Below are 24170 nucleotides of genomic sequence, written 5' to 3'. Positions count from 1 at the left end.
TTACTTGCTTTAATTAAAGCAGTCAATTTGGCCATTTCTGCAAATTTAATCAGTTTTTTCCATCCATTCTTCCTTTGTAGGGATTAATATATCTTTCGATTTTTGTACAGAAAGAATTTTAGGTGCAGTCAGCATACACAATTACAAAGTTCCAAATGTTTTTTTCAACTTCCTTGAAAGTCCAAAAAAAAAAAAGTCTCTGATTTCAGTTTTGTATTTATTTTAAGAATCTTTTGCATTAAAATATGAATCTAGCCCCAATATTTCTTTGCTTTATCACAAGTCCACCAAAGATGATAATAAAGTTGCTTTTTTACAACTGCATTTCCAACTTCCATTTGAAATAGCTTGATAACAACTTTCAATGGGATGCTTTGAAACACTCGTACATCAGGAAAAAAGTACAACTGTTGACTGAAAAGACCTAGGGTTGCTGAACTTATTTTTAAAATCTTTAAAGTCTATTTTATAGAGAAATGTAGTCAACCTACTTTCAGGAATGCATTTTCATTAAGTGATTTTATTTTCTTAACCAGCTACAGTATTCAGGGGCATAACTAGGGTTAGCTTCCATTTTTCTGGAAGATTTTAGTGTCTTTAAGAATTCTTAAATGCTCATTCCCTCATTAACACACAGTGACAAAGAAAGCTTAATCAACTTGTTTTCTGCTTGTTATACAGCTATAAAAGAAATGTTAAAAATATGCAAACCAATAATAATGTTGGCTATCATATGGCAAAAATACTCTTAGCTAGTTTAGCTTTTGATGGTTATTTGGATACATATCCATATATTCTTTTGGGGGCAGGGCAAAACAGGGAAATGATACACCTTTCTTCTGGGATTTTTTTTCAGTGCCATTTCCATCTCTCATATTACCTATAGGTTTCCCATGCAAGTAATAGTCAGGTATGACCCTACTTAGCTTCAAGGATCAGACAAAGTGCTTTTATCTGCTGAGGTGGTCTGTATCAAAATGACTTCTGGATATCTAGAAGACCTACTTTGGGCAGAGATCAATTTTGACAATTTCTTCCGAAAACAGTAATGTTTTTTTTTTAATTAAACATCAGCTCCACACATCTAGATCAGGTGCAGCGCTACCATTATGAAATGCAAAGATCCATTTTAGAGTTTGTCACATCTGCAATCCATCCTGTTTAGTCCCAAATCAGATTTTAGGAAATGCACTATTTTAGTGTGACGGAGTTGTTAGCCATCTGAATAGAATCGATTAACAATGCAGTGAAATATAAAGGGTTACAAATGGTCCCCAGTCATTGCTATTAACCAAGCAGGAAGATGTCAAACCAAAGCATCAACAGCCTTGGAGTGATGGTAATAGGACTTTAAGGGGGAAAAACACAATCCTTATAGAATATAATAATCATAAAAAAGCATACAATGAATGACTGGTGTGTAGAAAATTTGATAAATGTTGTTCTTGTCATATAATTCCTGGGGAGAATAAAAATCACATGGGAAACTTTATTTTATATCAGCATTAGCATCTTACCTGGAATGTACTTGCATTCAGGGTCTTTGTTATTCTGCAAAGCCAATCATTTAACTAAAGCTATTTAACTCTAGGGATAGGGGACAATTTCCTGAAATAAATGGCCAGCTGTCAGTGAAAAGTAAAAGACTTTATTTGTCCCTTTTCTAACACAATGTTCTCTGAAGAAATAGAAGGTATAAAAGTATAGTTAAACTGCTGTATAATCTTTCAGTCCTGTACTTGACTGCATATGCTAATTTGAGTGGATTAAGAATTGCAGCCGTAGACATTATCTTGGTGCGTTGGCATAACAGGAGGCAACAATATAACACAGTCTCCAAGTGTCAATCAATCAATCAATCAATCAATCAAAATAAAGCTGGAAGGGACCTTGGAGGTCTTCTAGTCCAACCCCCTGCTCAAGCAGGAAACCCTATACCATCTCAGTCCAATCTTTTCTAAAAAAACCTCCAGTGATAAAGCCCCTACAACTTCTGAAGACAAGCCATTCCACTGATTAATTGTCCTCAGTGTTAGGAAGTTTCTCCTTAATTCCATGTCCATCATGCTCCCAATTTATTTTGAGATTTCAATTATCTAATGTCAACTGTAATTAAAGCAGTGAATCAAGGTGGTAGGACTCCATGGGATAATGAATTTTCAGTAAATCCTGCACCTCCTATTTTTATGACCACATGTATTTCCTGTGAAAACACAAAGAAATGCATCTACTCAGAATTCCAGCCATCTCAGCTGCAATACTGAGTGTGCAACACCTGGCAAAGAGATAAATAATGAAAATGCCCTATTTGTTGAACTTGTCCCATAAGGTTAGTATTTATACTTTTTTTATTTTATTTGTAGTTTGTAAAATTTATTGGCCACCCATCTCACCACAGGGTAACTCTGTGCAGCTTACAATCAGATATTATATATTATACATTATTTATTTATTTTTCATTTTATATATGCACATATATTATACTTATATGATAGATATTTAATCTAGGTAGATAGGTAGATAGGTAGATAGGTAGATAGGTAGATAGGTAGATAGATAGATAGATAGATAGATAGATAGATAGATAGATAGATAGATGATAGATAGATAGATATTTAAGATGACAGATAGATATGTGATTGATAGATAGACAGACAGACAGATATAAATACAGATAGATATAGATGATATAGATATATTGGAGCATGAAGTTGAAAATATATAAAGAAAGGTTAAACTCCCAGAGATATCACATGGAGTAGAAGTTTGTGTCCTTCTTGGGTACCAGTGGTGGTATTCTACCAGTTTGCCAAGCAGCAGAGACTGAACCAGTTCTCTCTGCTGCTCTGTTGTTGGGCCCACCCGCCCACCTGGGCTCCCATACTCACCTTTATCCTCTGAATTTGAAGTGCAGCTGCTTTGCGCAGCACAGAAGAGTGCCGTGTGGCAGCTACTGAAGCGACCGGGAGAGTGCAGGATTGCAGGAGGTGAGTTAGAACGCTTCTGTGCCTGCGCAAATGCCTCTGCGCCTGCACAAAGTATGCGTTTGGCGTGCGTGCATATGCAAAGTGTGTGCATGCATACAAAGAGCGCCCACCAAGTCACGGCCACCGAACCAGTGGTAAAAATATTTGAATCCCACCAGAGGTGGCATTCAGCAGGTTCTGATCAGTTCTGGAGAACTGGTAGCGGAAATTTTGAATAGCTCAGAGACCCAGCAAATATTACCTCTGACTGGAGATTTTACAGTATCCTTCCCCTGCCATGCCCACCAAGCCACACCTACATAACCGGTAGTAAAAAAAAAATTGAATCCCATCACTGAATCCCACCGCTGTTGGGTGCTATAAAATAATAAGAATAAATTATTCCTTATGACTCCATAGTTTGTGTGCATGTTTGAAACAAAGGAAAATATCCCTTGCACAAGAGATGAACTAGAGTTTGTGCATCTAAATAGTCTCAGAAAACAGTGTTGGAGTGATTTGATGTAATATTTGTTGTTTATCTAGGAATCTGTGAAGATAGCTATGAAAGCAGTTAAATGAGACATCTAAAGCAGGTTATTAGTTTGAAAGATGTTACAGCTGGTGCCTGGTCAGGTACTAGAATCCCGATTCTTTTAACTTAGGAACACCAGAAGATGAAGAACGATGCAAGCATTTCTAGAGTTCTAAATCAGTCTTTTGTTAATTCCAATTGAGCATTGTGTGACACAATGGGAAATCTTAGCTGTAATCCTAGTTAAAATGTTTGATTTTTTTGTTTCCAACTCAGTCCTGAATATTGTCAGTCTTAATATTAAACAGCCTTTCCAAGGCAGCCATCTTAGCCACTGTACGTGAAGAGCAATAGAAGCTGCCATTTTCTTGTTTCCATACATCTATTTGTATCAAATAGTCTCAATCTGTTGTTCTACCAATGGTGAGGAAAAATGGGATTATCTTCTGTTATTTCCCCCCTGCCCCTAGAAATATAGCATCTGGCAAGACATGCTTGGTAATTACAGGTCCCAAATGTCAGCATGTCAGATGAATGGAACATGTGTGGCATTGTACTGAATGTTTATCCATGCCAAATTGAATCTTCCCACAAGACTGATACTGTGAGGTTTCCATAATAATAGAATTAAATGGAAGGGAGGGCGGAGCTGGCGTCCTGGTGGTTGGATGGGAGATCTTGATTCTCCAAGATCACCGTCGATATCTCAGCTGCTGGTCGGTCCCCATGGACCTGAACCGTCCCATAGAGACGGTGATTGACAAGGGCACGTCCTGTTGATCCCAGGGACATCGCAAAGTCCCTGGTTGATCCAGGGAAAGCCCTTTTTGCTGGCGGCAGAGAGGCAGCCTCCCAAGCTGCTGAAGCTGGGACAGCTCCGGAACGGAAGAGACTGGAAAAAAGTGTGTCAGTTTGGTGAGATGAACTTTTACTTATTATTTCTTGGAGAGAACACCCTGAAAAAATGAAAGTGGACTAAAAGTGAAGAGGAAAGAGTTTAAGCGGCGGTATTAATTATCAAAGTGAAAGTTTTGTCCTTTTTCCCCCCGTTTTATTGGAATTTTGAACTTGGCAAAGCTGTTTTACTTTTTAAGCTGGACTGGTACTTTTTAATCTTTTTATTTCTGTTTGTATTTCCTTCTCCTTTTTTAACAATCCTTTTGAAAATTCTTTTTTGATTAAGACTCTTCTGCTTGATTTAAGATTTATTTCTCTCCCTTTAAAAAAAAGGGGGGGGAGAGATTCTACTTTTTTTCTCTTTCTTGTAGTTCCTGGTTGTAGATTGAGGAGGGGGAAGTGAAAGTGAAGGGAAGTAAGTAGCACTGCCGCCCAGAGGCTTGGATACATTGTTTCTTTTTTTCCTTTCACTAGTTTGTGTTATGATAAAGGACTCTGAGCTGTGTATTGGAAAACATAGAGATGAGCATGGCAGTTTGTTTACTCAGGTGCTCATTTCTGAACAGATAGTTGGAGTCTGGAGTGGAAGTTGAAAGAAAGAAGATTGAAGTGACCTTGAAAAACTCTGAGCTGATTTATCAAAGAGCCTTGGATATTAGGCGGAAGAGGCTTGTTTTATATTAGAATTGCTTTTTATCTTTTCCTTCCCTTTCTACCCCCTCCCCCTCACTAGTTGGGCTTTTTTTCTCTCTCTCTAATTGGATTTTGACTTTTTAAACCAGGAACTAGAATGTAAACCTTTTTTTTTTTTGACTATCAAGAGGAACATATAGAATATTTTTCTTTTTTCCCTTTTTCTTTTTTATTTTTTACACCTACCATTGCAAATAATTGGATTAAGGTATACAAGTGCCTGAAGAGTATCTTTTTCCTTTTTTCCTTTGGAGTGGCAACTGTTTGCCTTTGTTCTTTTTTTCTTTTTCCTTTTCCCCCGATTTTTTTTCTTTTTTTTCTTTTTTCTCTCTCTTTCTTTACAGATAAGCGTTACAAGATGAGTAGAAAGACAACAGTCCCAGCTTCTTCAATACCAACCCCCACACCATCTGGAGGACAATGATCTATACAGACAATATTACAACAGGAAAAAGAAAAAGAGAAGGAAGTGACATTACAGATGATCATGCAAGAAATTCAGAAAATTGACCAAAAATTGAAAAGACAGATGAAAAAGTGGAAAATATTCAACAGATGGTGATGAAATATGAAGACAGATTAAAAAAAATGGAAAAAGAAGATATACAAAGAGACAAGAAAATTGGAGATATTGATATTTGTTTGAGCAATATCGAGAAGGGCAGGGGTGAATCATTAGGATGGGAAATGGACAAATCAGAATTTTACTTAAGATTTCAAAATATAGAAGGTAAAGGTGAAAACCTTGCTGAAATAATGGCAGAAATATTGGCAGAAGCACTGGAAATAACTAAAGAAAAGATGATGGATGGGATGGATGAAGTGTTTAGTGTCTACACAAAATATGCAATGAGGAATAGAGTACCAAGAGAAGTTCACATCAGATTTACTAAGAAGAGTATTAAGACACAGATACTCCAGGTGGCAAGAGAGAAAACATTAAAATATAAAGATAAAGAAATTGTGGTGCTGAAACAGATACCAAGAAGAGTAAGAGAGATGAGAAGAGAATATTTATTCTTAACTAAAGAGCTACTTAAAAGAGGAGTAAACTACAGATGGTTGATGCCAGATGGCCTTTTGTTCACTTGGCAGGAACAAAGACAGAATTGACATGGTTGGAAAAGCTGAGCTATTCTACTTAGAATACTTTAGAGAAAAGGAGGAAGAAGAAAGAAAGGAAGATTCACTAATTGAATTCCAAGAAGAGTCTATAGCAGTAATTGAAAAAGAAAAAGAAGAATGTGCAGTAGGCGGTGAGCCCAGAGAATAACGAGAATTGAGATCTACTAGAGCAATAAAACCCTCCTATAAAGCTTAACATGGATGAAAGAAAATTGATTACGATTAACATAAATGGACTTAATTTGGCTATTAAAAGAAGGAAAGTATTTCACAAATTAGATAAATTAAAATTTGATATAATCTGCTTACAAGAGGTACATATTAAAAAGCAACATGAATATATACTAAAACAAGAAAAAAAAGGAAATTATTCACATCGCTGGCACAATCGAAAAAAAGAGGTGTGGCATTATATATTAAAGAAACAATTTTGGCAGAACTAATTTATACAGATGATGATGGAAGGATTTTGATGGTGGAGATAATGGATAACAGCGTTAAAACACTTTTAATTGCAATTTATGCCCCGAATGATAAACAAGAAGAATTTTATAGGAAATTACATACAAAAATAACTGATTTGGACTATGTTAATATCTGCATGATGGGTGATCTTAATGGAATAATTAATGACCGGTTGGACTATCAAACACAGAAAACAACAAAGAAAGTTAGAAAGATACTACCAAAATCCTTCCTCCGGATAACAGAAGAATTTAATTTAAAAGATACATGGAGAGAGAGAAATGTGGAAAGTAAGCAATATACTTTTTATTCAAATAGACACATATCCTGGTCTAGAATGGATATGATATGGATGTCAGCAGAATTATTGACTAATGTATGACAGATTGAAATAGAAACAAGCACATGGGCAGATCATAATCCAGTATCAGTTATTTGGAAAGGATACAAGAAGAGATCCAGATGGACTCTAAATAATATGATTCTGAAAGAAAAAGACTCTAAACAGAAAATAAGAAAGAACTTGTTTTCTTCTTCAAAAAAAATAGAAAAGAGGATGCATCTTTACAGAATCTCTGGGACATGATGAAGGCCTACACAAGAGGCTTGATAATAGATTATACTAGGAGAAGAAACAGAAAACAGAAAAAGACATTTAAGACATTAGAGGATGACTATAAAAGACTGGAAAAAGACTTACAGAAGTCCCCACAAAAAAAAGACATTAAAAATAAAATGGATATAATTAAATATAAAATGGGACTAATGGAAAAAGAGGAATTAGCACAAAAAATTAACGAAACAGAATTACTTTGAAGATGCAAATAAACCAGGCAGATGGCTAGCTTATAAATTGAGAAAGGAAAGAGAAGCAAGAAGAATTAGCCAATTGATAAATAAAGAAAGACAGGTTTGTTATGGAAAAGAGGAGAAGAAAAAAATTAAACAAGATTACTATGGGAAACTATATTTTTAAGAAAATATTCAAGAAGAAAAAAATCAAGCAATATCTTCAGAAAGCGAATTTACCTCAGATACCCAAAAATATTGAAACAATGTTAGAAGGAAATATAACAATGATGGAACTAACAGAAACCTTAAAAAACAACAACAGAATGCTGGGAAAGCTCCAGATCCAGATGGGTTGCCAACGGAATTTTATAAGACTTTCCAGGAAATATTGAATTTTCATCTTCTAGAAGTTATGAAGTTATGTTAAAGAAAAGAATACCAAAAACATGGTCAGAAGTGTACATTACACTTATACCAAAGGAAGGTACAGACCTGCAGGAAGTTAAAAATTATAGACCTATATCTTTATTGAACTATAAAATCTTTGCCTCAATTTTGGCAGAAAGACTAAAAAGATACTTCAATAATTTTATTCATACTGATCAAAATGGATTTCTGCCAAAGAGACAAATCAAAGACAATGTGAGAATCATTTTGGATACTCTGGGATATTATGAAGCACACCCTGAGAAGCAAATGGCCTTGATGTTTTTAGATGCTCAAAAAGCCTTTGACAATGTGAATTGGTGATTTATTTTACTGCAATTGATACAAATGGGCTCTGGTAAGAAATTTATCCAAGCCATTGAAACAATATATCATGAACAAACTGCAAAGGTGATGGTGAATGGAGAATTAACAGAATCCATAGATATAAGAAAAGGGACAAGTCCATTGTCGCCTCTGCTGTTTGTGTTAACATTGGAAGTGTTGAACAGGAATATCGGAGAAGAAAAAGAAATAAAAGGAATGAAAATTAAAAAGGAGGAGTAAAAATTGCAAGCCTTTCCAGATGACCTGGTATATTAGAAGACTCAATGGAAACAACACCCAAATTAGTAGAAAAAATAGAAGAATATGGAAAAGTAGCAGGTCTGAGAATAAATAAAGACAAAACAAAGATATTAACAAAGAATATGTTAACAAGACAAAAGAAAGAATTGGAAGAAACTTTAAAAATACAGGTCACAAACAAGGTTAAATACTTAGGGATTTATATTACACCAAGATGCAGTACCCTAAAGGAAGATAACTATGTTAAACTCAAACAGCAGATTGTGACAGGCTTGATGAAATGGGAAAAAATGCAACTATCATTGATTGGGAGAATATCCACAATTAAGATGAATATACTGGCTAGAGTTTTATATTTATTCTAGACAATTCCTATTCGATTGGGGAAAGAGTTTTTTGAAAATTTAAATAGAATTGTGTTGAAATATATTTGGCAGGGTAAAAAACCAAGAATAAAATTAAAGCTGTTACAAGATGCAAGAATAAGAGGAGGGTTTGCCTTGCCCACTTGGGAGCTGTATTACCAAGCGACAAGTTTGATGTGGGTAAAGGAATGGATAACACTAAGGAACAGTAGATTACTGACTTTAGAAGGCCACGACTTGCTGCTGGGATGGCATGCCTTTCTCTGGTATAAGGGAACTAAAACACAGGGGTATTTTAGAAGATATTATATTCGTGAGGCATTGTTTTTGAGCTGGGAGAAGATTAAAAGACAATATTACTTAAAAATTCCGACATGGATATCAACTATTGAAGCTTTTTCTTATCCAATAATATATAAAAAGGAACAAACAGTTAGATATGGGGAGTTATTGAATGAAAAGGGTGAACTTAAATCTATGCAAACATTGCAAGAAGAAGGTGTAAAAATGAATTGGTTTTCTTATTTACAAATACAATCTAGGTTTGATAAAGACTCCAAGGCAGACGGTATTTATGATAAGTTGACTGACTTAGATAAAATTTTGATGGGTACTGATGAAAAGGTAATTAAAAACTTTATGGATATCTATTAGAATTTAAATTGGAGGAGGAGCAAGTTAAAGAAACAATTATTTTTAAATTTTTGAAAATTTGTTTAAAATGTTTTACAGGTGGCACCTACCCCCGACGAGACTTGCAAGAATGTTTAAGAATAAATCGGATAAATGCTGGAAATGTCATCAGATACCTGGTTCATATTACCATATGTGGTGGACATGTTCAGGCGCAAAGAAATATTGGACTAAAATCCACACATGGTTAGAAAAATGATAAAACAACATATAGACTTTAAACCAGAGATCTTTTTATTGGGAGTCATACCAGACATATATAATAAAGAACTGAAATATTTGATTGTAAATTTCTTGACAGTAGCTAGAATTGTATTTGTGAAGAACTGGAAAAATGACAAAATACATATGCAGGAGGAAGTTATCAAAAAAATTATGGACTGTGCTGAAATGAGCAAACTGACATTTGAAATTAGAGAACAAGAAGATAAGCAATTTTATATGATATGGGATTTGTTTTATCAATGGTTGGATAAAAAGGCATGGTAATATAATAGACTAGATAATTTTGTGATAGAAATCTAATAGATTGATATAAAACATAATACAGATATATATAACCACTGGTTGAAAGTATAACATAAATTTTAAGATAAAATGTGGGACATCTAGTATAAAACGATGGAATAAATAGTTTAGTCATGGATGATTAATAACTGATAAATATATAAACATATGTTAGTTTGACAATGTGAAGATTGATATAAATTGTGAGTAAATGACTACAAAAGTATAGCACAAAAGATACGTAACCAACTGACACACTGTATGTTTATAAAATGGAAGAGGATTTTATCTTTTTATGTTTTTGTTTTTGTATGTGTATGTTTGTGTTTAAAAATAAAAAAAACTTTATCTAAAAAAAAAGAATTAAATTGAAGATCCTTAGTTATGTCTAATTCTATAATTGGGTGTTTTTTTTTCCCTGTCCATTGGACATGAAATTTATAAATGATAGTTTGCTGCCTAAGCTACTTTGAGTAGTGTAAATGGTATCACTGTGAAGACCAGTGCAGGCATGTTGCCCTGAATACTATTGAAAACTCATTCTTTCAGTGGTTAGCCTGCACTCTTGATCTTAAATAAATTATTTTTGCTTTAAATAATTGAAAAGTTTTCCAGACAGAAAAATTAGAGAGAGATGGTTGATATCTGCCCCCAGTAAAGAGGCCTTTGATCCAATTCATGGTTCCTGGCTTCCAAGGAAGAATTAGTTTTCAGAAGGGAGGACTCAAGGACTGAATGCATGGATATCTCATGAACCAAATGCTAAGCTAATTAGTGCAATATAGCATCAGGACCGCTACCTCCGCCTTTGTGCAAGGAGGGACAGGAGGAGCACTGCCAGAGCTGCTCAAACGGTCAGAAACAGACTCCATGAGGGTGGTATGAGGGCCCGATGTCCACAGGTGGGGGTTGTGCTTACAGCCCAATACCGTGCAGGACGTTTGGCATTTGCCAGAGAACACCAAGATTGGCACATTCACCACTGGCACCCTGTGCTCTTCACAGATAGAAGCAGGTTCACACTGAGCACATGTGACAGACGTGACAGGGTCTGGAGACACCGTGGAGTACGTTCTGCTGCCTGCAATATCCTCCAGCATGACCGGTTTGGCAGTGAGTCAGTAATGGTGTGGGGTGGCATTTCTTTAGGGGGACACACAGCCCTCCATGTGCTCGCCAGAGGTAGCCTGACTGCCATTAGGTACTGAGATGAGATCCTCACACCCCTTGTGAGACCATATGCTGGTGCGGTTGGCCCTGGGTTCCTCCTAATGCAAGACAATGCTAGACCTCATGTGGCTGGAGTGTGTCAGCAGTTCCTTCAAGACGAAGGCATTGATGCTATGGACTGGCCCACCTGTTCCCCAGACCTGAATCCAATTGAGCACATCTGGGACATCATGTCTCACTCCATCCACCAATGCCACGTTGCACCACAGACTGTCCAGGAGTTGGGGGATGCTTTAGTCCAGGTGTGGGAGGAGATTCCCTCAGGAGACCATTCGTCACCTCATCAGGATCATGCCCAGGTGTTGTAGGGAGGTCACACAAGCACGTGGAGGCCACACACACTACTGAGCCTCATTTTGACTTGTTTTAAGGACATTACATCAAAGTTGGATCAGCCTGTAGTGTTTTTTTTTCACTTTAATTTTGAGTGTAACTCCAAATCCAGACCTCCATGGGTTGCTAAATTTGATTTCTATTGATAATTTTTGTGTGATTTTGTTGTCAGCACATTCAACTATGTAATGAAGAAAGTATTTAATAAGAATATTTCATTTATTCAGATCTAGGATGTCTTATTTTTGTGTTCCCTTTATTTTTTTGAGCAGTGTAGTTTGTAAAAAGGTAACCTTGGACCAATGTGGGTTAAGGTTCAATGGTATCTGCCTCAAGCTGGATCTTTAGGGAACCTTCCAAGACTTACATTGAGGAAAAATCTTTAACACTACTGTGATCAATGTATTAGACCATCAACACTAAACAATTTTGAGAAGCTGTAGCAACTTCAAGAGTTTACAAATAAGTATGTAGCTGAAATGAAGATCATACTAAACAGAAACAATTTTGAGAAGCTGTAGTAACTTCAAGAGTTTAGAAATACGTATGTGGCTGAAATGAAGATAACAATGGATTGATGAACAGATCCCATCTAATTCAGAAGAGTAGAGAAAATTGGCTAGCATTTCTGTCTTTCTGAAAGCTTCTGAATCCATCATCTACTACCTTGTTTTAAGACTTAGATACAGTCAAAGTGTCAGCATTCCGAGTAATGCACCTATAGAAAGCAGGACTTTGAGGCAGGTAGATTCCTCAAAGAACAATTTATTGGATATATCATATTGGCATAATTGGTGAAAAACAACTCTGAAAGTTCCTGTGGTTTGCACCAGGTTAAAAAGTGAAAGTTTCCTCTTCCTTCAGGTTATCAGTCACATTGTCCAATTGAGATGCTGGCTGGTTGCTTGGTTACTCCACTCCTCCTCTCTCCAGCCACCTGTTGGAATGTCATTGGTTCCCACAAGAAATCTTTTTGTTTTGACTACAATCCCCAACTTCTCCCCTCCTTGTCCCGTCTTCTTCCTTGTGGCAACCCTGAAGCCTCAAAGATGACCTCAGCCAAGTTCAGGGTTGACACAAAGTCTGGCATTTTTAACCCTACCTGGGTGATTGTTTATGGTGCTGGGTTCTACTCATTACAATTTGCTTCAATTTGGATAGGCTGAATTCCACAACAGGCTAAGACTTCTTCAGGTTTGTTTTTACTTTTTCTGTTTCTGGTGAATCCATGAAAACACAAGAAGAGAGTTCTTGTCCTCAGTTTAGAAATGTCCTGTGTGATTAGTGAGCTTTTAGAAGATGCCTGGAAAGTTATCCCTTCTTTCATTCTCTGAAATACACTCTATCAGATGCAGTATCTTTATCTGGACCTGGATGCTGACTCTTTATCTCTCTTGTCTGCACTTTTGATTATCAGTGCTGACACAACCTGTTTCTTGTTTCCAATAAACCAAACTGCAAGGCCACCAACTACAAGAATCTTTATCACAGCTTTTGCTACCTGAGGAAGTGCTTTAGACACTCACGCTTGATTTCTGTATGGGGTTAGTTGGCTCCTGCCAAGCCCCATGTCATCTTAAAAGGTAATTACAGGTAGTCTGTAGAGATTCTCAGTCATCCTGGTCATGGTTGTCCCAAAGGTGCTTTTTGAGGAGGCATCTGGACTTTCTTGTGATTTTTTTTGAAGATGTTTTGCTTCTCATCCAAGAAGCTTCTTCAGCTCTGACAGGTCTTCAGCTCTTTCACTCCCCACTATCCTGGCAGAACTGAAGAAACTTCTTGGATGAGAAGTGAAACGTCTTCAAAAGAAAAAACAAGAAAGTCCAGTTGCCTCCTGAAAAAGCACCTTTGGGATAATTATGGGTATTTTACAATTATTACTGTAATTATAATTTGGTTTACAAAACAAAGTAGCAAACTGAGTAGCTAACACATCAAGGCACATAATTTATGAGTATGATTCACATGGACCACAAAGAAGAAATGTTCAGCTCCATCAGAGGCAGTGAGTACAATAAATAGTTTGTCCCTTTAAAGCCAGGAAAGAGGCTGGAAACAGGATAATATCCAATCCTCTTCTTGCATTATGTGCAGTGGTGGAATTCAAAATATTTTACAACCGGTTCTGTGGGCGTGCATGTGGAGCATTGTAAAATGGGCAATTTTAAGCATGAAAACTTTTTTTTTTAAAACAAGTTTTATTTTCAAGACAAACAATACATAGATACACATAAAACAAAACATAAAAGCATAAAAATCTCTTATCTGAAAGTTGCTTAGTCCCGGGTTAAAACTCTTGGTACAGACACAAATTCAAATTCATATTCATTTTACATACCATTTCATATCTTATTAACATTTTCAGTTTTCTATATGTCTTCTCCTCTCCTTTAAATTTTCTCAATTTTATTTTATTTTATTTATCTCCTCTCAATTCATATCATAATATTTATTATTCTTTGTCTGTTCTATTCCAGCCAGCCCTTTATTTTCCTTCTTTAAAAAAAGAAAAAACTTCTCCTGTACACTATATGGAGTATGATGCCTTTATCTCTTTCCCTTACATTTATAATACTTAATATAAAACACATGACATATATTGGGATTCTGTCTGGTACATTCTAAAATTATACTATATTATCAAAAATAATACAAATCTATTCATTAGTATTAATATTCATTCATATCTTAAACATTTAACTCATTACTTTTCAATTAAATCACATACTTTTATGGGAGCCCTATTTTCCATAGTCCCCTTTTCACCTTATTCTTCTCTTTTTGGGCTATTTTTTCCAGATCTTAAAGACCTTTTTCCCTTTTTCTCTTGCCTTCTCTCTTCTCCAGTCAAAGTCATTTGTTCATCAAAGATGGCTTCTCCTTCTTCTTTGTCCCCATCATCCTCATTCTGCTTCACATAAGTATAAACCGCCATTTCTAAGTATTGAAAAAATAGTGTCAAGACCATCTTCCCCTCCTTGTTTTTCTCTTTCAAATTTTTGATATATAAGTTCCAATTCATCCATAGATGATGCCATTGTGTAGAGAAAAGTTTTTCCAAAAAACCACCCAGATGATTTAATCAGAAGTAATTTCCAAAGGTTCCAAAGTCACCAAACAATCCAAACAGACTATTTCTTTTAGATACCTTCTTCTTCTTCACTTTCTCTTTATGGGGTTAAAGTAATCACAAATCCTTTTCAAATATATTTTTGGAAGTTTTTAAACTCTTTGTAATTCTAGGCAATCTTCTCCTTATTTTCAAATTTTGCTCTGATTCTTTTTTTTCACTCTCCCTTCCCACTCACAGCCAAAAAGGTTTTGTTTTTTCCGCTGTCACTTTAGGAAGGAGAGTAGAACAAAGAAAAACTTTCCCTTTAGAATATTCGCAGCTTAAAACTCTCACAGGGAACAATATATACTTAGCAGCCTTCAAGATTCCAGGTCATTTTCTCCGTCTTGTCCCGGTTAGAATCAACTTTCACTTTTCTTTCAACTTCCTCCCTCCTGCACCTGCTTGTCCGGCTGCAGCTTTCTTCATGGCAGCCATTGCTGACCGCCGTTCCTCCGCCTCGGGAAAAGGGGTTTAGCTGGCTGGGGAGGGTTTGCGACACCCCAAACCCCTTGCCGGATCCCGCCTGTCTTCAGCTGCCTCTGCGGGGTAGCTATATCCCCCAGATCCAAATGGATCGGGGAACCTTGGTGAACGCAGCAGGGATCGCGTGGTCGCGAATCCCTGCCACCGCCGAAAGGTTGCAAACCAGAAGCAAGCATGAAAGCTTATCATCAGTGCTGGTGAGTAAAACAACTGAGGCGCAGCAATCCACTCTGCTGCACCTATCAGCTGAGCTACAAACAAAGCAGATGGAGGACAGGAAAGGGCGGGGACAGGTGGGTGGGGCCAACTGCTGACCGGCACTACTGGATCACTAAAATTGGTACGAACTAGCAGCATACCACTACTGATTATGTGGCAGATATTATTGCTGCACTGTTTTCAGCCTCTTTTCTGGATTCAAAGGACAAAACTGCTTCTGCTTAATGCTTTCAGAGAAGAAAGCCACGGATGATATGTATGCATGCAACTATAGATGGATGAGTGAATTTGATTAATTCATTTTTGTTTGATGTATATTCTGTCTTTCTTCTAAAAATCTGAGACTTTTTCCCTCCTGTTTTTCCTCACATCAACAAGGCCAACTTAAGAGAAACTAGCTGGTCCAAGGTTCTCAGAGAACTTCCAAGGGTGTGTTTGAACTAGAATCTGCATTGAGCAATAATAACACACTAATGATCATCTAAAATGCGGTAGAATTTAGTAAACAATATGTTTGCCATAGCCAAATGTCCTGTCTGGATTTTCCTTTCTTATGTTGCACTTCTATACCATCTTGGTTTTTATTTATTTATTTTTTCCAACTAAGTAAGGGGATTTGAGACAGAATACTCAGGACTTTATATTATATCAATTTTTAGACTTCACAGATGGTTGTGGAATTCTGCTATAATTGTAGCCAACTATCCTGTCCTCGTCTTTCTACTTATCCCTCTTTCCTTGTTCATATGCATGGATTGAGTGGTATGAAAGAGGATTCAAGCTTGACTGAAAGGAGACATTTCCTTATTCAGTGATGAAGAACCTTATTTTTAAATTTAAGTGGCATTAATTAAAATGTATAGAGATGACTTCTTTCTCATTCTTTCCTGTTACTTTCTTCTTTATAGCTACCAAGGGATTTGAAATATGTAAAATCGATGGAGTGAGAGACAATTTGGTGTAGTGGCTAAGACACAAGGTTAAAAACTGGGTGACCATGAACTTAAGTCACATCTTAGGCATGAACCCAGCTGGGTGACCTTGGGCTAGTCAGGCCTGGGAATGATAAACTATTTCCAAATATATGGCCAAGAAAAATGTAAGGAATTGCTCAGTAGGTCATTAAGAGCTAACACTGACTTGAAGGCACCTATAAATCAAATTGATGGAAGTAACTAAATAAAGAAAGGAGAGTCAGGAGGAAATACACATCTAAGTTTGAAATTATGCCAATGGTGGCTTCCAATTATTGCTGCAGAGAGTGGAGCTGGTGAAGGAACTGTCTCCCTGAACTCCTTTCTGGATGAAGGAGAGGACTTGGGATCACAGAGCATGCTCCTTACAGATGCTCCCTGGATGAGACCATAAAGAGTGGGCTCTGGTGGGTTTTAGAGGTTTGAGCCAGAAAAGTTGACTTAGCCCAACTCTTAGCCCATAGTTGGGAGCCTTCAAAAAAAGATCTGGATTGACCCACTTTCTCTCTTAATTATTTGTATTGGAAATGGCTTGTAATTTGAGTTTTGGATATTAAGAACTTTCAGAAACAAAAGTGTTATTACACTGGATAAATTTCCTTCAATCCACATTTAATACACAAAGAAAACCTTTTTATTTGGAAATAAGCAGCAAAAGGGTGATAAGAAGGTTGATTCTTGAAATTTTTAAAAATGGATTAAGTGGCCAGATTAATTGGAAATGTAACTTTAAAAAAATATAAGAACACTTTCTGTAATTTGCTTAAAACCTTTTAAAATATGCTGTATTATATGAAGTTTAAACATCAGATATATCTTCCTAGGAAAATGTTCTGGATGAGAGAAAAACATAATAAGAGAAGACCTTGAAGGCTGGTTATTAAAGGCAACCAGAAAAAATTAAAAATTATCATTAAAGGAGAAGGTCCATTAATATAGAATGGGAAGTATTTTAACTTTGAAAAAAGTCAAGGATGTTTGATAACAATATATTTAGAACCGATATAATAAATTGGTCTTAAAAGAAGGGATAGAAGAGGATCTAACTGAAAATCAGGCTGTTTGGGGTATGGATTTAAAATGGGCAAATTATCAAGAATGATACAGAACCTACACTTGAAACAAGTTTAAGTTATGGTAGTTGAAAGAGATGCACATTGCACAAATAATAAACTAGAAAAGTAACTTGGATATGTGGATTTTAATTCAGAAAAGTGGTTTGAGCAATTTTCTTACTTTGGAGATACATTAGACTTATGAAAGAATTCCTGAGAAAAGGAAAGGAGAAAAAGTGAATGAATCAGCTTTTAGCACATTACGTAAAAGAAATAAATATCAAGACCTTTAAAAATAAAATGAACATTGACAAAGTTGACTTCTTTGAAGAGTGTTAAAGATTATTTTTTCTACTAACCTTTAATGGTTTTTTTCTTAACTAGGACTGAATGGTAAGACTGCAAATATTTGTATATAGATAAGATATGAGGAGAATAAAGTTTTTGTTGTATTTATTAGAAAAAAATAAGCTATGGGATTAAAATTGAGAGGAGATGAAGAGAAGATGATAAGAGAATAATTTGTGGGGATCATTTGAAGGGATTAAAGATTAATATTTTGAATATGTTATTTTTAGTGGCTCCTAATGGATTTTTCTTGATTAAGTTTGAATGATGAATTTTTAAAGATTTGTTTACAAAATCTTATGGGAATAAGATTTTTTTTTTGTCTTTTGTAGTTTTCAAGAGAATGGCAAAGTATTGTATAAAAGAAAGGAAAATGAAATTAATTTACTTGTATAAGATAGATAGATAGATAGATAGAGATAATAAAGTCTCATCTTTCAATCTGAATTAACATTTATTAAGAGCTAACAGAGATATCTATCTCTCTGGTAGCTCTTAATGAATGTAAATTCAGATTGAAAGATGAAACTTTATTATTTGCCAATAGATAAAAAATGGCATATGGGATGAAGAGATTTTTTTGGTTGAAATATTAGAGAGGGTATTACATTACTGAAAACATTTGTCCTTGCCTTGATAGAGGGAGGAATCATTTTTTTCTATTTCTTTTCTTTTTATATATATATATTTTCCCTTCTCCCCTCTCCCTTTTTTTCTTATTTCTCTTTCCATTTTCTACTTTTTTCTTTTTTATATTTTTTATGTTTGTATTAGTTTTATTTATTATTTTTGCAATTTTAAGCTTTGATAAAATTATTTGTTTTAAAAAAAGGAAGATCTGGATCCATATTTTTATTGTCAACTTTGATTCAATCATTATTCATCAGCATTATTATCTTGCTGGGGAATATTGTGATGCTAAAAGTGGGAAGAAATATGTACATTGTGAATTCCTTTGAGGAAAGATAAGGTGTAGATTTATCATGTTTTTGATACCTTGGACAGATCCTGTTTTCCAAACTTTGGCGCAGAGATATCTTTCAAGCCACAAAAGGCAATATTTTGTACCAGGAAATTATAATTTCATTCAAATAGAACATTCATCACATTCCAATAGCAATGAAATATATGGCTATGAATGTTTCATAAGTTCGTGTAAGCAGCTATCATTTGAACTTTTCATAACATTTTCTGGTTTTATTTTAATTTTTATTGCTTATCTATTTGAAAATTTAATTGGAGTCAAAGTTATATCATTTCATTCTAATTTCTGCAGAAGACTTGTGTCTGGGGATTACAAGTTACCAATCAAAAATTTGCTTACTTCTTTTATTCGTTTAGGACTCTTTGAAACATATGAGAGATAGGGTGTTTTTCTCTGGATATGATGATTATCTCTGTTTATGATTATCTATAGTTAGGCTACTTATCTCCACACCTTCTTTTATGTGTTTTTGTCATTAATACTACCTTTAGGTTTTCTTTACAAAATAAAAGTGTGAAGGCCATGATTGCTATCTTCCCAGGAAATGTGATAGCCTCATCAGCTTTTAGAATTCAATGGTGCTTTCTTAAAAAGTCATTTTCTTTCCTCCCTCACTTCTTCCTTCCTTCCTTCCTTCCTTCCTTCCTTCCTTCCTTCCTTCCTTCCTTCCTTCCTGCCTGCCTGCCTGCCTGCCTGCCTGCCTGCCTGCCTGCCTGCCTGCCTGCCTGCCTTCCATTTACTCATTTCATATTTGCTCTTTCAATTCCTAGATGATGACATGAGTTTGCTTAGATCCCATCAGAACAGAACAGAACAGAACAGCAGAGTTGAAATGAATATTGGAGATCTTCTAGTCCAAATCCCTGCCTCAAGCAGGAGACCCTATATCATTTCAGACAAGTGGCTGTCCAGTCTTTTCATAAAAACCTCCAATGATGAAGCACCCACAACTTCTGAAGGCAAGCCGTTCCACTGACTAATTGTTCTTATTGTTAGGAATTATTCCTTAGTTCAGAGCTGAAGAAGCTTCTTGGATGAGAAGTGAAATGTCTTCAAAGAAAAGTCCAGAAAGTCCAGTTGCCTCTTGAAAAAGCACTTTTGGGACATCTTTGGTTCTAGGTTGCTTTGACCAAAGCTTGACCAAATGGAATATATACATAATTTAGCATTAATTAGAATTCTTATTGTTTGTACCCAAATTTATGGTATCTCTTCAATTCTCATTGTTTGCTTTCTTTGAAGAGGGTTTCCACATTTCCCTCAGATATCATTTATACCAAAATGTGCTTGTGGTAGCTTATCTCTGCTGTTCTAGGGAGTCACTTTTGTATATGCCATGCCTTTCTGTTTAGTTTGCCCTTCATCAACCTGTTAAATGTAATCCCCACAAACTGATCAACACTTTTGTTTATTCTGTGCCATAGTCTTTCTTCTTCTTCTTTTGTATTTTGACTGTGTGGGGAGCCTAGGGGTGGTGTGTCCTGCTTGTTTTAGAAGCCTGCACTAAATAAGTGTCAATCACACCCGCTGAGAGACAAGACTTTAGAAGGCATTGTTCAAATTTATGAAGACTGAAAGGAAAATAAATTCAATACAAATGCAAATAGATCACCATTTGTCACTTTATTAAAGATCACAATTTGTCACCTTATCAAAAGGTGGTAGAGTAGATCACTGTTCAAACACAAATCTCCAAAGCAACACTACTGTGCCCTGGGACTGTTTTTATATAATGAAAAGAAAAGTGTGTACTGCTTCAGAATGTAAATGCACAGTCTTAATTTTCAGAAATACCAAATAGGATTTGCCAGAAGTGAACACTCTGAAATGTGTAGTATCGGAAGCACTTAACTTCTGAAGGACAAAAAGCCATAAGTTAACGGCACAATCAATGTTTAGACACATAAAATTTCCAGGAATTGCACCTGCTTAACATCTAAAGGGTGACCTGAAGTTAACTTATTTTCATCTCAATGCCACATAAAAGGTCTTTGGGGATTCTGATTAGGTTATTCTAATCTAGATTAGGACTCTAAAAAAATTTCTGGGCTGAGGGTTGTTGGTTTGCTGACAGTATACTAGGGAATGCATTAAGAAAAAGAAGGTATAAGAAAAAATTAATCAGATTTAATTTAAAATTTGATATAATATTAAATCAATGCAGTCAATAGTCTCAATCCCACTATTCAGCAATTGTTCTCTTCTATTATGTTGTTTGTTGGAGAGCAACCATGCCTTGGGTTGGGAGGAGGGCTGAAGCAAGGAATTAGCCTATGATTGCTACACACAAACACCAGAGGGCTAAATTTAACCCCCTCCCGCTCCCAATCCCCTTGAGCCTTATCTGTTTTTTTCCCAGATGAAAGCATCCAGTCTGGGAAAGATTCTTGTGACATAGACACGGAACAATAAAGTAACTAATTTGAATTACATCTGTAGGATTGGTTGTTCACGCCTGACAAATTACAATTTTGTAAAATATTTTGAAAGGGTTCTAAAGCTTTTGAAAGCCACATAGAGCTATTAGCCTCGGGTTATACATTTCTGATCTGGATGGAGCAAAGCTGGACATAATCATAGTATAAACCCACTTTATCTGTTTGGTGACACACACACTGAAAGGCAGTGCAGTGGGGCTCAGTGGCATAAAGTTTGACCAAAGATTGGAGGGATCCAGGTGTCAACCACTTCTTAATTACAGAGTTCACAGGGTCATTCTCCTTTTTCTAGCCCATTTTATTTCATAGCACTTTTAATCTGAGAGTAAAACAAAGGAAAATCAATGTTAATAATTTTTATGTGCTTTGCTTTTGTGTCAATATTGGCTCCTGGTGACTCTCTGGACAAGATGTCATGTCCCCGTTGGAACCTGAATATGCAGGGGAAGATGAGTTGGGTCAAGGGCCGACAGAGATTGAGGGGGCAGCTCTGTTGGCTTTGGAGGAAACTGGGGAAGGGCAGAGCCAGTCTGGGCAGGGTTTTTTGGGATTAGAAAGACTTGTAGATAGGGAAGGGCAGGAGATACAGAGCTCAGGAGATGAATAAAGACCACCCCCTCCTGATCCTAGAGCACAAAGAGAAGAGAGAAGGCAAGAACAACACAGACTGAGCTGGCTGTGAGGGAGGAGAGTGTCCTGCCCCCCCTCACAAGGCACACCTGGGGACTAAGATATGCCAATGGGAGGGGCATTTGTCAGGAACAAACGTTGAATCTATGAAGCCTTGTGTGCACTTGCCAATGCCTGGAAATTATTGTGCTCTGCCTTGTGAGGCTTGCCTGGTTTGCCTGTTTAGCTGAACTCCTTGGTTATTTATTTATTATTTTGCTGAATTTCTTCAGTAACTTCTGGTTACTGCTTTACTCAACTTGGTTACTGGACTACTCACAGCCAGAGGCTGTTGAAGGTTCGTGTGAGAGCTTTGCTCCATGACTTTTAATAAATGTGGTAATGTTTGGGGGCAAAATTGGAGCAATAAAAGGGAGTTAGACCTGTTCTCTGGCTGTGTTTGCTTTCATGTTACACCCTGAGTCATCACACAAGATCTTTCAGTTTTCTTGGCAAAATTTTGGTGGTACTTTGCCATTGCTTCTTTCCTAGGGGAGGCAGAGGCACGGGGGAGGGAGAGAGAGAGGAAGAGGTATGGCCAATGTCATCCAGCTGGCTTCTTTCCAAAACAAGACTAAAACTCAATCTCTGAGTTTCCCAGTCTCTGGTCTGGTGCCTTAACCATTACACCAGGGGTCCCCAACCACCGGACGCGGACGTGCAGACGGAGCACTCTCTGCAGGCCGCAAAATTTTTTAAAAAATGGCGGCTTTCTTCTGCCGATTGAATGCTGCTGGAAATCGGGATCAGGACACAAATGAAAGAAGGGGAGGGAGGAGCTTAACTGAAGCCTGTCCTTCTCTCTGGGTCCAGCTCTCAGTCGCTCTCTCGCTCCTCCACCAGCCCAGGAAGAAACTGCTTCAAAGAAGTGGGAGGGCTTTTCCTGTACGACCTTCGTTCTCTCCCCCACCCCCACCGTCCGCCCGCCCGTCACCGCCCGCCCGCTCGCCCGCCCGGTTCAAGTGGAACAGCGTTCCGCCCTGAAAAGCCTTCGTTAATGGTTGAATTGGAACAACCGGCTTGAGTAAAGGCGAATAGTTATTCTCAGCGAAGCTGCAAACAACCTTCAGCAGGCAGGCAAGCTGCGGAGTTTCCACCTGTGGATTATTGACCAGTATGACAGGTGAGAGTGAGAAGTGGCTGCGAGCGCTTTAGATAGCTGCGGTAACAGGGAAAAACCCCCCTCCTTCTCCCCGGTCCTTGCAAAAATTTTTTCTGCTTGAAACCAGTCCTGGTACAAAAGGTTGGGGACCACTGCATTACACCAAACTGGCTCTTTTATGTTAATACTTAGAGGATAAGGTATAAACAAGGCCCTTAAAAGAATCATCCTGAAAAAAAAAAGAAATATAAATATTTTAATACAGAACTATTTAAAAATGATCTTTCAGGATAATCAAGGGCCTTGTAAGCAATATAAGGAAAATATGAATTATGAGGATTTAGGTCTGCCTTATAAGGCGACTCACTGATTACATATGGCTCATTTTGAAGATTCCTAGTAGCTGATTCCTATAACTGTAGAGAAGCTCTCCAGCATAATTGCTCTGCACTTTTTGATAGATTGCTAATCATCTGATTACCAGGCTACTACTCAGCAGGGACTGAAGATTTCCATTTTCATCTGATAACAGCAGCAGGACAGCAAATAATAGTACAATGGTTATTGGAGGAAGGACCATGAACAACCCATAATCATGAACAAGATAATGGGTACATGTGAAAAAAACTTCACTGCTCAAAATAGCTGAGTTCTCAATATCCTAACTGTCTTTGTATTTGTGTGTCGAAGAAAATGTTTGATGTAGTGCATGGTTACATACTTGGATAGCATTGAAGTATGCATGCGTATGGGTTTTTACATTCATAACCACAATTGGGACCTAATGTGACTGTCAGAACTGAAAATGTTGCCTAATTCTAATTAATAATCCTTAATTTCCTATGTCCTGTCTGCCACAAAATAGGACCATTCAGCTATGCAGTCATTCTTTCTTTCTTTAAAACATTTATATGGCTACCCATCTTTCAATCAACTCTAGGCTCAATCAACCAATCAACTCAATCAAATATTTAAAGGCATACAAAATAATTTTTAAAAAGAGTAAAGCACAACCAGTTAAAACATAAAGACAAGAAAACTCTAGCACCAATTCATGTTGGTGTGCCATCATCTAAACTTCTCCCAACACTTGGGGGTAAACAGAATAAACAGACTTGGAAGGGACCTTGGAGGTCTTCTAGTCCAGGGGTCACCAACTTTTTGGAC

General features: G+C 36.7%; 2 long non-coding RNA genes across 2 annotated transcripts in view; one reads left to right on the top strand and one right to left on the bottom strand.

The window, feature by feature from the left end:
• The window catches only part of LOC148130828 (uncharacterized), a 65624-nt gene extending 55370 nt beyond the window's left edge, over positions 1–10254 (top strand). Inside the window, exon 2 of the long non-coding RNA XR_015749343.1 lies at positions 9585–10254. This is a non-coding gene — a long non-coding RNA (uncharacterized LOC148130828). The remainder of the gene's footprint in view (positions 1–9584) is intronic.
• LOC148130827 (uncharacterized) overlaps positions 1–24170 on the bottom strand; it is an 87066-nt gene that overhangs the window by 13426 nt on the left and 49470 nt on the right. The window lies entirely within an intron of this gene.

Source organism: Notechis scutatus, chromosome 4 (genome assembly GCF_049901735.1).
Source record: "Notechis scutatus isolate UNSWTSFEM ecotype Mainland chromosome 4, rNotScu1.2, whole genome shotgun sequence".
NCBI lineage: Eukaryota > Metazoa > Chordata > Lepidosauria > Squamata > Elapidae > Notechis > Notechis scutatus.
Note: the sequence above shows the minus strand (reverse complement) of the source record. Positions and strands in the feature narration are given on the sequence as shown.